Raw genomic sequence first — 12,954 nt, forward strand, 5'->3', positions numbered from 1 at the left:
AGGAGAGTGTGGTGGCTCTGTGTTGCCTGGTAGGAAATTCTTCCAAGATTCTGCCAGGTGTGACCACTGAGGTTTCCAGGTAAAATGCTTCTCTAAGTATTGGGAGGTGACACTTGGGAATAGAGATGGGCCAGGGCTGGGGGTGGGGCAGGAAGGAGGCAAGCAGGGTCCCACCAGGATCTGCTTAGTCACTCAGGAATGGGGCAGAGAGTGAGGAGAGGCCACAATATGTAGTCTGCTACAGAGCTGGGCATGAGACTGGGGGACTGGAGGTGAGGAAGGAGGGTGAAGATCTGAAGCTCTCCTGCCTACCTTTGCTAACCTAGCTGCTTCTCTAACAGGCTTGGCCGGTGGGTTAGTAATAATTATTAATTACCCCTCCCTCTCTTCCCTCTACTCCCTCCATTACCACACCAACTACCCGCTCTCTCTCAAATTCATGACTTCATTTTTAAAAATTATTGTTGTTATACACACACATGCATAGGTATGTGTGTATACATACAACTGCATGGTTCGTTTGGTGTTGCTTGTGTGAGTATGTTTTTAGGCTGGCCCTTGATATAACTGATTAGAGGGTTGTCTCTATGTAAGGCTAATTCATTCATTCATTCATTCATTCTCTCTCTCTCTCTCTTTCTCTCTCTCCTTTTTTTTTTTTTTTTTTTTTTTTTTTTTTTTTTTTTTTTTTTTTTTTTAGTTAAAGACAGATCTTTATTTCAAACTCTAATCTAGCAAATTAGCGTTTCCCACCAACTCTGGGATCAGAGACCTTCACAGGCTTCACAGTCTTTCATTTAGGTGCTGCCTTTGTGGGGGCCTTGGCAGCAGCCATTGCTGTCTTCTTTGATGCCTGCTTAGCCTTTTTTGCTTCCTTGGCAGCCCTTATAGCTGACTCTCGCTGAGCTTTCCTGACTTCTGGTTTCTGATTCCTCTTGGCTATTATATCAGCAAGAGATGCACCAGTGACGGCTCGCTGGAATTTGACCGCATGGCGGGTTCTTTTCTTTTGAATTTCTTCCGACTGTCCTTTCTGGTGTTTTCTTCTGTGGAGGACAGTCCAGTTTATCTGCCGAGGATTCCTTTTGGAAAGGAATGCGGACTCACATTTTGCATTAAGAAACTAGAAAACCTTCCCGTCAGTCCTGGCGTACCACAGCCCGTGTCCCCGGTAGATCTTGTACCCGCTGAAACTGCGCAGCTCTAGATGTCAGCATGCCGGGGGAAAGATGGCGAAGGGAAAGAATCATGGGAAAACTGATAATTCTCTCTCTCAGCAGGCCTGTAGCTCCTTCATCTAGAGGCAGGGGCCCCCGAGATTTATCTCCTTCACATTAGCATGTCTTGTTTGGGCAGCCACGTGGTTGAGGTTTCAGGAATGTAGTCTTCCTTGTCATTTCTACACTCTGCCTTGTTTCTGAGCCTTAGTGTATGTGTCTTGTGTTGTAGACGTGCCAATGGGGGATGGATACCCCAGCATCAGTTAGTTGCTCTCTGTGTTTTGACCAGTTGTGATTTTTTTTATGGTCTCCAGAAAAATTATATATATATATATATATATATATATATATATATATATATATATATAATTTATTCAGTGTTCTGCCTGCATTTATGCTTGAAGGCCAGAAGAGGGCACCAGATCTCATTATAGATGATTATAGCCACCATATGGTTGCTGGGAATTGAACTAGGGACCTCTGGAAGAGCAGCCAGTGCTCTTAACCTCTGAGCCATCTCTCCAGCCTGACATCCTATTAAGAAAGGAACACTACTCGAAAGAATGAAACTGGGCTCTAGATCCGAGGGAACAGCACGAGGTTTGTGGATCTTTCTAGGTCATTTACACTGCATCCATCTTTCCTGCCTCTGTGGAGTTTTCTGGAGCTTGTTATTTTTTGTATGTAGTTCAGGTAGGAAGGAGGGTGTCGGTCTTTCCGTCCACTGAGTTGTTGGTTCTGGTGTCAGTCACAATGCTGTTTACAGCCTTGTGTTATTCCCCTCCCCCCTCCTCCCACACCCCCACCCTCACCCTGAGCGGGACTGACAAGGAACGGTTCCCTGCTGGCTTGAGTGGATGAGTGGAAGCTTTGGGTTTTCTGTGGTGCTACGTGGCTGGAATTCCTGCATCACAAGGGGTCTGGTTTAAAGTTGTCCTTTATCCAAGAAGACACAAATTTTTACAAGGTTAAAAATACAACATTGAGGGTGACATGATGGTGCCTACTGATGGCCCCAGTAGGTGTGAGACTCAGGACAGCCTTGGCCAGGTCTGTGCAGTCCATTAGTAGTGTGAGTCCTTGAGCTGTTAAAACAAAACAAAACAAAACAAAACAAAACAAAACCAAAAAACCAAAACCAACAAAAAACAATCTAAATCAAAACAACTCAAGGATGACTATGGATTAGGCACTTGGTAAGAAGTAAAAGAACGGAAACCAATGTTGAGGAGATGTCTGATGACTGCCAGCCGCTTTGCTGACTGGCTGTACTTTGTGCTGTGTGTTTGAGAGCATCACGTGGATGCTTACAATGTAGCATTCGTTGTTTTTCCTAAGGTCACTGGGGCTCTTTAGGGCTTACTCATGGAGACTTAGAAAACGCCTCTGGCCTCCTCACGGTTCTCTTTGTCAGTTGTGCCCTTAGCTGGGATGGTGCAAAAGCTTGGCTGACCACTTGACGTTCTTCGCTTGCACTGAAGACATTCCTTCAGTGTTGACACTCCTCTTTGGAGAATGCAGTCTGAGGTCTCCATGACTTCTCTGACCAAGACGGCAGGTGACTCACTGGACCTACAGAGTGCTTTGAGAAATGTCTCACCTGGGACCTAGATGACCAAGGGCCATGGGACACAATACTGGCTACTTTCCCAGTCCCATATCCTCATTGCCTTTGTCCTGAGTACAGCTACTGAACACCCAGGATGTCAGGTACATCAGTATTAAAGAACAGGTGATGCTTTAAAGTTCAACTGTTGTATAACACTTAGATAAAGCTTGACAGAAGTTTCTAAATGAAACTCTCTTAAGACTCAAATTGTAAATTAGAAGCTTAATATACTCAGTAGAAATTATAAGCAATTAGCCTGATAAAACGTAAAATCTTTGTTCTGTAAGCCTACTAATTACTTCAGGAGAGCTGAAAGCACAGAGCTAAGTCACACTTCCAGTCCGTAGATTCTAGGACTAGCACAGCCTGGAGGGTCATTCCTCATGGGTCTTACTCTCCATGAATGAGAGGAAGAACCACTGTGTCCTGAGCATGAGGTACTTTCTCTCAGGCAATAGGGCTTTCTTTAGACCATGTGTAGAATTAAGGTTGGACAATGATCAACCAAATAACACTTTCACTTAAGACTTAGACTTTTTAGGTTTTTCTGTTTTAAAGTTTTAGTTATATTATGGGTTAAAAGAAATTTGGACTCACAATACTTACAATTATTTGACCATTTACGTCTAAGTCATGTGACCAATACAAGGATATAACTGCATGCAAGCAATATATGTACATATTGTTGTATATAAACACAGTTTAAAAAATTAGCAAAGATTTCATGGGCCTTAATTTAGATTGTTTACTTTTAATAGACTTAGCCACAAGTGGTGGTTTGAATAGGTATGGCCCCCATAGTCTCATATGTTTGAATGCTTGGCTCACAGGGAGTGGCATTGTTAAAATGTGTGGCCTTGTTGGAGGAAGTGTGTCACTGTGAAGTGGGCTTTGAGGTCTCATATATGCTCAAGTCTGGCCAGTGTGACAGTCTCGGGCTGCTGCCTGTGGATCCAGATGTGGACCTCTCAGCTCCTCCAGCACCATGTCTGCCTGGTGCCGCCATGCTCCCACCATGATGATAATGGACTGAACCTCTGAAACTGTAAGCCAGCCCCAAATAACTGTTTTCCTTTGTAAGAGTTGTCATGAACGTGGTGTCTCTTCACAGCAATGGAAACCTAAGACACCAACCTTAATCTTAAGTCTGTACATTTAAGTACTTGACTTTTAATATAATTTAGAAGACCTTTAATTTTAAAGACACACAGCCTAATCTGATGACTTAAACAGGCTGAGCAGGCACCAACAGTTTTGTTTTAAAACACTTTTTTGATGGTGTTTTGCTTTTTTTCTATTTAAATTGGAAAGATAAAATCCTCAAAACAAAGCAAAACAAACAAACAAAAAACCCCACCTGTTTTTGAAGCACTGACAGGCAACACTTTAGTGAGCAATTAGGTATTATAAGGCATAATAAATATTTATTTTTATTATATACATAGTATGATAGTATTTTGTCAACCTGACACAAGCTGGAGTCACCTGGGAAGAAGGAATCTTTTTTGGAGACAGAGTTTTTCTGTGTAGCCCTGGCTGTCCTGGAACTCACTCTGTAGATCAGACTGGCCTCCAACTCAGAAATCCACCTGCCTCTGCCTCCCAAGTGCTGGGATTAAAGGCGTGTGCCACCACTGCCTGGTGGGAAGAAGGAGTCTTAACTGAGAAATGCATCCATAGAACAAGAAATGCATCCATAGAACAAGGCTTGCTTGTGGGATGCCCCGCCCATTGTGGGTGTGGCCACCCGGGGCAGTGGTCCTATGGGTAGCGGTCTTATAGAAAGCAGGCTGAGCAAGCTTTGGACAGTAAGCCAGAAAGCAGCGATTCTATGGCTTCTGCTTCAGCTCCAGACTTGTGCCATCCTTGGCTTTCCTTTGTGATGAACTCTGATCAGAATGTGGGAGCTGAGCTGAACTCTTTTCTTCCCGTGTTAGTCATAGTCTTTCATTACAGCAATTGAAGTACTAAGGCAGAATAAGCTTACCCAGATTTGAATGCTATTATTTACTAGGATAATATTTTCTACAATCCCTAAGATGTATATCCATATATCATAGATCTTACATTTAACATTAAGAATATTTCTGAAAGCTAACCCTAATTAGTCCAATAAAGATTTTTAAAAAAGAGTTATTTTAATTGTGTACATGGGTATGTGTGTGTGTTAGCCTGCTTGTATATATGTGTACCATGTGAATGTAGCTGTCCCTGGAGGCCAGAAGAGGGTGCAAAATCCCTTGAAACTGGAGTTCCAGGGAGTTATGAGCTGTCAGATGTGGGTGCTGGGTACCAAACCTGGGTCCTCTGCAAGAGCAGCAAATGATCTTAACCACTGAGTCATCTCTATTGCCCCTAATATGTATTTATTCTTATTTTATGTGTATATGTGCTTGTCTGCTTTAATGTGTGTCCACCATTTTCGAGTCTGGTGCTTGTGGAGGTTGGAAGAGGACACTGGATCCTTTGAAGTTACAGATGGTTGTGAGCTGCCATGTGGGCACTGGGCTCCAAACCAGGGTCCTCTGGAACAGCAGGTATATATGCAGGCAGAGCATGGTGTACAGAATAAATAAATAAATAAATCTTTAATAAAAATAGCATTTTTTTAAAAAAAAAATTGAAATAACACAATGTGGTACCCGGGAGTAGACGAAATAAGACTCGTGATAGGTTATGATGCTAGAAGCAGGCTGATGAACACTGTGGTGGTCAGCGTTGATAGCCAGACAGTGTCTAGGCGAGCCTGGCCTGTGCACGTGTCTATGAAGGACGTACAGTTTAGATGGGAAGCCCTGCCTACTGTGAGCGTCACTATTCCCTTAGCAGGGATCCTGAACTGTGTAAGAATAGAGAGATCCAGCTGGGCAAGCAGACACTGACTCTCTGTTCTCTCTGCTCCTGACTGTAGGTGTGCCCAGCTGCTTCAGGTTCCTGTCTTGCCTTACTCCAATCTGGAATTGCGAGCTAAATAAATAATAAATCCTTCTCCTATGAAGGTGGCTTTTTTTTTTTTTTTTTTTTTTTTGTATCATTACATTCACAGGAAATAACAGTAGATAAACACAGAGAGATTTATTAAAACTATCCCCTCTAGGGGGCTGGAGAGATGGCTCAGTGGTTAAGAGCACTGACTGTTCTTCAGAGGTCCTGAGTTCAATTCCTAGCAACCACATGGTGGCTCACAACCATCTGTAATGGGATCTGATGCCTTCTTCTGGTGTGTCTGAAGACAGCTACAATGTACTCATATACATAAAGTAAATAAATAAATCTAAAAAAAAACCCTATCCCCTCTAGTTTTTGTGCATGTTTGAATATTTATATAATTACAAAAGTAGTTACCTGTCTCTCGTGTCTATCTATATGACTTTTATGTTCAGAGAATGGATTTAATACATTTAATTAAAGCATGCAAGGTAATAAAATTACTAAGTCGCCGTGACATGAAAGTTCTTGTGCTTTTAACATGGATCTTCAATGCCATCGTCCAAAGATGCAAATAACACGGACTTTTGATTCTCACTCCAAACTTGATAAGGAGACCCTTGCCACGAACCTGTTTTAGCTAGACTCTCCACCAGGCATGGAGTCAGCCTGATCTCAGCTTTTGCTGCATTTCTGGTAATTATTTCCTTTCTTTCTCAGTAATGTTTTTTATAATGTAAAAACATTATATAACGCTTAAAAATGAGTTCGGTCACATTGATTCTTAGATTTTATTATTTTTCTGCTGGCTGACGGGGCATACTGAATTCATCCTGTTAAATACAGGAACTAATAGGGGTTCTGAGAGGTTAATTGGATTTAGTTAGTTAATTCTTTCTTGTAACTGTGTCTTCTTACAGACATGCAGCATGCATTGAGCTGATGACATGTCTGATGTGGTTCTGCTCTCCAGAGAGAGCTAAAAGATACCCGAGTCTGAGGAGCTCGGGGGACAGCAAGCCAGACAGCTTGCTAATGGGCAGAATGAGACACCTGGTTGGTTCTTCAAATGAGCAGAAGCTTCTTGCCTTCCCCTACTTAATGTCAGGATTAGAATCCAAGCCCAGAGACCAGCCCACCTTCTGTCTAGTGCGACCCAATCTCTCTGTAGCAATTCTGGTTCCCGGCTTTTGAGCTCAGATTCCAGTTTTCTTTGTTCCTTAGTTTTTCCTGTAGGATATATATATTTTTTTCATAGAGCTCTGTGTGGTTCTGTTTGTTATGTTGCATAGAAGGAGGCTGATTTCTCTGTTGGGAGCTGAGGAGGGTATTCTGTCACACGGATGGAATGGATTGGAAGTGGGTGGATGCCGGCCAACCTGTGTCCTGCTAAGATGCAGCCTAGGGGAGTGTCTGTCCCTCACCCCCAGCAGAGTCCGCTGCCTTTGCTCTGCTGGCTGGTCACGTGCCTGTCAGTGTGCAGAGCCCCTGTTTACCTGCGCATGCAGTCGTTACTCACCCCTTCCCACATACCCCCACACTTGCACACAAAGCCTGAGAGTGGCTTACATTTTTTTTTTTTTTAAAGAACCATCCCAAGCCCATTCTAAAATGTCAAGTGTTTCAGTTTTGAAAGGGGGGGGGGGGGAAGCTGAAAAAACCGTGACTCATGACAAGGCTGACAAACTGCTCTGAAGGTATGCTGGTGAGTCACTAGGAGACTGTAGCGGTGAGGGCCAGCGGTGGGGAGATCGTCATGAGACCAGCCAGTAAAATTCCACTACTCTCCGGAGCGGAGTGGGAGGGAATTCAAACAGCCTGGGATTTTTCCAGCCCTCGTTTTCAGAGGGCTCTGGCTGCTCTTAGATATGTTGATCTACTCAGGATATCAGCAAGAATGATTATGAAAAATGAAAAAAAAAAAAACAACCCCAAAACCCCCAAAACACTGCACATTATTATCTTTCTTTGCCCAGTGCCATGTTGAACCAGCCCTGTCTGCCACTGCGCACTAGCGCACTAGCGAGGCTGCTGGGTTGTCTGGAAGGGTCTTGGGTTGCTAAGCAACAGTGCTGGCAGCATCTATCATGCCCAGTAATGTCAGCGTGGCCAGCAAAGCACATTGGTTCCCCACCCCCACCCCTCCCTCAGCCTCCCCACCCCCTGTGAAAACATTGATTTGCATCATGGACACAGGAGCTGTACTAGGTGATCTTGTGTATAAAATGCTTCAGTGCAGTGTGTGAAGCACAAATGTTGTTTCTAGTCGCAGGACAGAATGTGTGACGTCGTTGCAGATACAGACCCATTCGTGAATGTACTTCATGTTAGCCGTGTGTAGGTGCGATTTAAAAGCCATTGTGTCAAATGCATCCTCGTGTCTTCTGCCGTTTAATCATTTTTCCTGTCTGCCCACACAGCATCTTATTTACGCCTTGTTCTCTCTCTCTCTCTCTCTCTCTCTCTCTCTCTCTCTCTCTCTCTCTCTCTCTCCACTCCCTCCTTCCTTCCTCCCCCTTCCTCTTTGTGCTGTGGTCTTCTGGTGATGGAGTTATTGTTTGTACATAGGGATGTGTGGACAGGAGGACATCTATTTCTAGAGGTGAGAGGGCCCCATGGTTATGGTTGGAGACCGCTCTTTACAAGGCTTTTCAATGTGGTAATTGTGCTCCAGAAATGCTTATTTTGGGGGTGGGTCTCCATCAGGCCAAGGTCTGTCTGTGCCTTTTATTTACCGTCAATAGGCAGCAGTCACAGTGAGCTGGTAAAGGGCCAGAGGGAGCAATGTGGCAGACGGGAAGGAGTCAGCTTTAGAGGAGACCCAAATCTTCTCTCCTTCCCAGTTCACTCTGGCATTTCTACAAGTTACTGCATTCTGTGACTTTCCTGGGAAGGCACAAACAAATGTCTATTCACCACCACAGATAGGGCCCTGGCAGACTAAGGTGAGTCCACCCAAGTCCAGCGTGGCGACCCAGTGGGTTTACTGGGCATATTTGTAGGGGCAGGGGCACTCAAAGACAGCTGCAGCTCCTGGGTGAAGTCTCCTCTCCTCAAGTGTGTCAAGTTGACACACAAGACCAGCCATCTTGGGTATTTAAGGTCTCAGCTGGCCCAGGAGGTCTAAGCCTCCATTTTCCCCAGAGAAGCAGGGCACCTTCCATACTGGTAAGCAGAGTCTACACAAGTTGTCCTGGAAAGAGAACTGGGTTACAAGCTCTTCTTCAGATTCCTGGCCCAGCGGCCTTTCTTCCTGGTCCATTATGAGATCTGTTGTTCTCCCTCTCTCCCTCCCTCTCTTCCCCCCTCCCTCCCTCCCTTTCCTTGTTTTAAAGAAATAAGGTTTTTGTTTCAGTTAGATTTTGGCTTACATTTCCAGGGGGACAGACTTCATCATGGAAGAAGGCATGGGAATCCGGAAGCAGAGGTTACGTTTCATTTTCACAAAGGAAGCAGAGAGGTGGGGTGGGGGAGGAACTTGTCTTTCTTAAGATTATCTCTTGATACTCAGTTCTTCCTGGAGTAGCCAACAAGGTTGGCAGAAACTTTGGGTAGGACTTTGTTGGTGTTTAAGACTAGGCGTTTGAGCCATGGCCTGTCCAAGCTGAGGGATGTGTCTCAGGAGCTTAGAAAGTTTTGGTTGGCCTCTGACATCTTTCTTACAATTCGTTACCACTGAGCTGTTCAGGGAGAGCTACATCTAATTCCCAGCTGAGGCTGAGCTGTCAAACAGGAAGTGAAAGGATCCCTTATTCTGGGGTTTAAACCACAATTGCTGGAGATGGTTGATGTCAGCACTGTCTTACGGATCACTAGCAGAAGACACCTCCTGTCAATGGAAAGCTACCGTGTCTCTGGGCTGGTGTTTTGAGTAAAGGGGCAGCAGAATGAACAGCTTTGCCTTAGAGTCTTAGACCACTTCCTACTGCTATGACTAAGTACTTGAGGCTGGGGAATTCATAAAGACAGATGTGGGGAAGGTCAAAACCAGGTGGCTGCAACTGTTAGCATCTGGTGAAGTAGTATATCATGCAGATGATGTTAGGGGGGGTGCAGTAGTGGACACAGATAAAGGGGACAGAGGGGCTGGCCACTTTATAACAGCTCATTCTGGAGAACAAATCTGTTCCTTCGATGACTACTAGTCTTGCCCAGATGTGATGCACATCTCTCATCCCAGATGAAGGCGGTTTAGCATATCAAGTCCAGCCTGAATTACTCAAGACCTTTTCTCAATATGATTTTGTTTTTGTGTTTTCTATTTACTTTGTATTTTCTATTCGTTAACATTAACCTCACAGCTAACAACACTAAGGCGTTTTCTTCCTAAGGCATATCTTCCAGGACTTAGAAGCTCGTGATACCAGATAGCCCTTCAGCATTATATACAGAAATCACCAACAAAAAAGAAAAAAAGGTAGGCCGGGGGTAGAGCTTACAGATAGAGGACTTTCTTAATGTGTGCTTGGAATTCAGTTCCATTCATAGCAACACATGCACACATACACACACATACACACACACACACACACACACACACACACACACACCCCACAGGCACACAGATAAGGAGTATTTCTCTGTTTGACCTCAACTGAAAAAATGTTTGTTGGTGATTCTTTTATCCTCCCAGGCTTACACATGTCCACACCTGACAGAGAAAGCACCCCGAATATTGATTTGGGGATTATAAGTCACCTTCAGTAAGTAGAAAAATTCAGGTATTCAGAATTGGTGTAGTGAGGATTACCTGGATGTTAAGTGTCCCTTTGCTAAACACTCAGGGAGCAATACACAGAGCAGTCAAACATACGTGCCCTTTGCTGTTAGATTGCCCAGAGATCAGGACGGGCTGGAAAACAAACCAACAACTTGCTCTGCAAACAAATAAATTCATCATTACAAACTGCAGCCAGGGCCCTAAGGGCACTGGGGAGATTTGGTGTTGAGAGTGGTAGACACTTGCATGGTTGGGAATGAGCTCTATGAAACATAAAGGCTGGGAGGGGCTAGTTGTGACGAGGAGCAGAAGTCACAGGATCTGCATTAGCCATGGCCCTATGATAGGAATGCCCAGCGTGCTCTCCAGTCTGCCTCCACATACTTGGATCCTCCTGGTTACTACAAGCTCTGTTCCAGCTGAGTGACTTTCTCAGACAGCTGCTCAGCTTGCACCTGTCTCTTTCAAGTTGTCAATCAAGTTTCCCCCATCATCCTAATTAAAATACAAAACCCCACCCTTCTACTCCTTCTCCATCTCTCCATCAACTACCCCAACTGCCCCACTGAGCCATCACTCTCTAACATTTTGTATTTTTTTCTGATTTACATGTATGTATTTCTTATATAAATTAAAAAGTAACACCCTAGGCTTGGTCCTCTGTGCCCATGAGTTTCAAAGTTGCAGATTTGGCCAACCATTATTTGAAAACATTCAGAGGAAATTATGTATCTGTACTAAACATGCATGGGTTTCTCTGATTCCCTGTTGGATAGAACAGCTGTTTGTATAGCCTTTAGATTGCAAGAGGTACCAGAAGAAACCTAGACACATTGTAACAAACACAAGTGGGTTATGTACAAACAACCTAGACACATTGTAACAGAGGCAAGTGAGTTATGTACAAACAACCTAGACACATTGTAACAAACACAAGTGGGTTATGTACAAACAACCTAGACACATTGTAACAGAGGCAAGTTGATGGGTTATGTGCAAACAGCATGTTATTCTATATGGGGAACTTGACCATCTGCAGCTTTCCAAAGGGGGTCCTGGAAGCAATTTTGGGTGGGGAACTCAATACTGCTTATCATCTATCTCTTTTTGCCCATCTGTCTCTAACGGTATAAGTATTTATTTTGTTATCATTGTTTCCTGACTCCTAAGACACTGCTGCCACATGCTTTACCATCAGAGTCCTCAATTCCCAGTGACCTTTGAACAAGTCTCCCCCTTTGCAGTTACTGTACTGTGCAGGTAGCTGGTCCTGACTGCCAGGTACACCGTGGACACTCGATACGTCACTCACAGAATGGATGATGATGGTGGAACAGATGCAAGACAAATGGCTGTTGGCCATTCAAGTGAATGCAAGGAGTGTGTGCTTCACTCATTCAACGATCAGTCACTGTCTGCTGTTTTCAGGTGAGGCATTCTCTAGTGATGCTGGATACTCCAAATGGGAGAATCTGAGATAGGAGAGCCAACCAACTTCGACTCACAGAACAAAGGAAATGCCTTACACTTGTGAACATTAGAGAGAGCAATGTTTGAGCTCAGAGGAGAAGGGTTTGGCAGATTAATGAAGGCACTGGATATGATATGAGCATGGCTGGTCCTTTGTACAAGAGTGACATCTGTGATCTAGCATCCAAGCTTTTTTGCTTATATACATAAAAAGATGACTTTGTGGGACAAGGGCTAGACGGGGATGAGCCCAGGACTTATGGCCATTGGCTTCAGTTCTGTTTGCTTTCTGCAGAGGTTGGGGTCTACTGGAAGCTAAGGTTAAGCTGTACCCCATCTTCAGCTTCTGCCAGTTGGTCAGTTGGTGATCCCTGAGTTGGGCCAGTGTCTGCACTGTCCATGTGAGCCTAAGTAGCATGCTGTGCACAGAAGTCTGTGTAGCATGCACGGTACACCAGGAACATGCTGTACACGTGAACATGTTTAGCATGCTGTCCATGTGAGCCTGTGTAGCATGTCAGGCTGTGGTCTGGAGGAGGGGCCTATGGGTATAAGATTCAAAATGGTTGTTGAGGATCATCAAATATCTGTGATATCTATAGGAACCGGGATGATTTTATTTTGTTGTTAGTTTTTAGACAGGACCTTGAAAAACAGTTTAGGCAGGCCAGGAATTCCCCATACCCCTCCATAGCCCAGGAAGGGGTAGTACCGGTGTGGTCTCCCTTCAGGATTGTCCTGTTCTGGATTTAAGGGCTGCTCCTGCTGACAGGCAGCCCCTCCCACCTTTCCCATCTCTCCTTTTCCCTCTCAGGACTGGCAACATTGTTCCCAGTCACCACACGGCTGTGGACCCCTCCATGTGTAACTCTCCCAGCTAGAGTTGAATTTTAAAGCAGCAGGAATGAGGACCACTCTTCACAAAGGACTTACAGAGCTCAGGAGGCCTAGGATGAACCCCATGTTGGGCTGGAGCCATCAGGCTTTGAAGACAACTAGCTCATGTA

At 44.5% G+C, this 12,954-nt stretch overlaps 1 pseudogene; it reads right to left on the bottom strand.

Moving 5' to 3' along the window:
• Positions 1–739: 739 nt before the first annotated feature.
• LOC117717653 (large ribosomal subunit protein eL24 pseudogene) lies at positions 740–2,755 on the bottom strand (annotated as a pseudogene).
• Positions 2,756–12,954: the final 10,199 nt, after the last annotated feature.

This window comes from Arvicanthis niloticus, chromosome 12 (genome assembly GCF_011762505.2).
Source record: "Arvicanthis niloticus isolate mArvNil1 chromosome 12, mArvNil1.pat.X, whole genome shotgun sequence".
Taxonomy (NCBI): Eukaryota; Metazoa; Chordata; class Mammalia; order Rodentia; family Muridae; genus Arvicanthis; species Arvicanthis niloticus.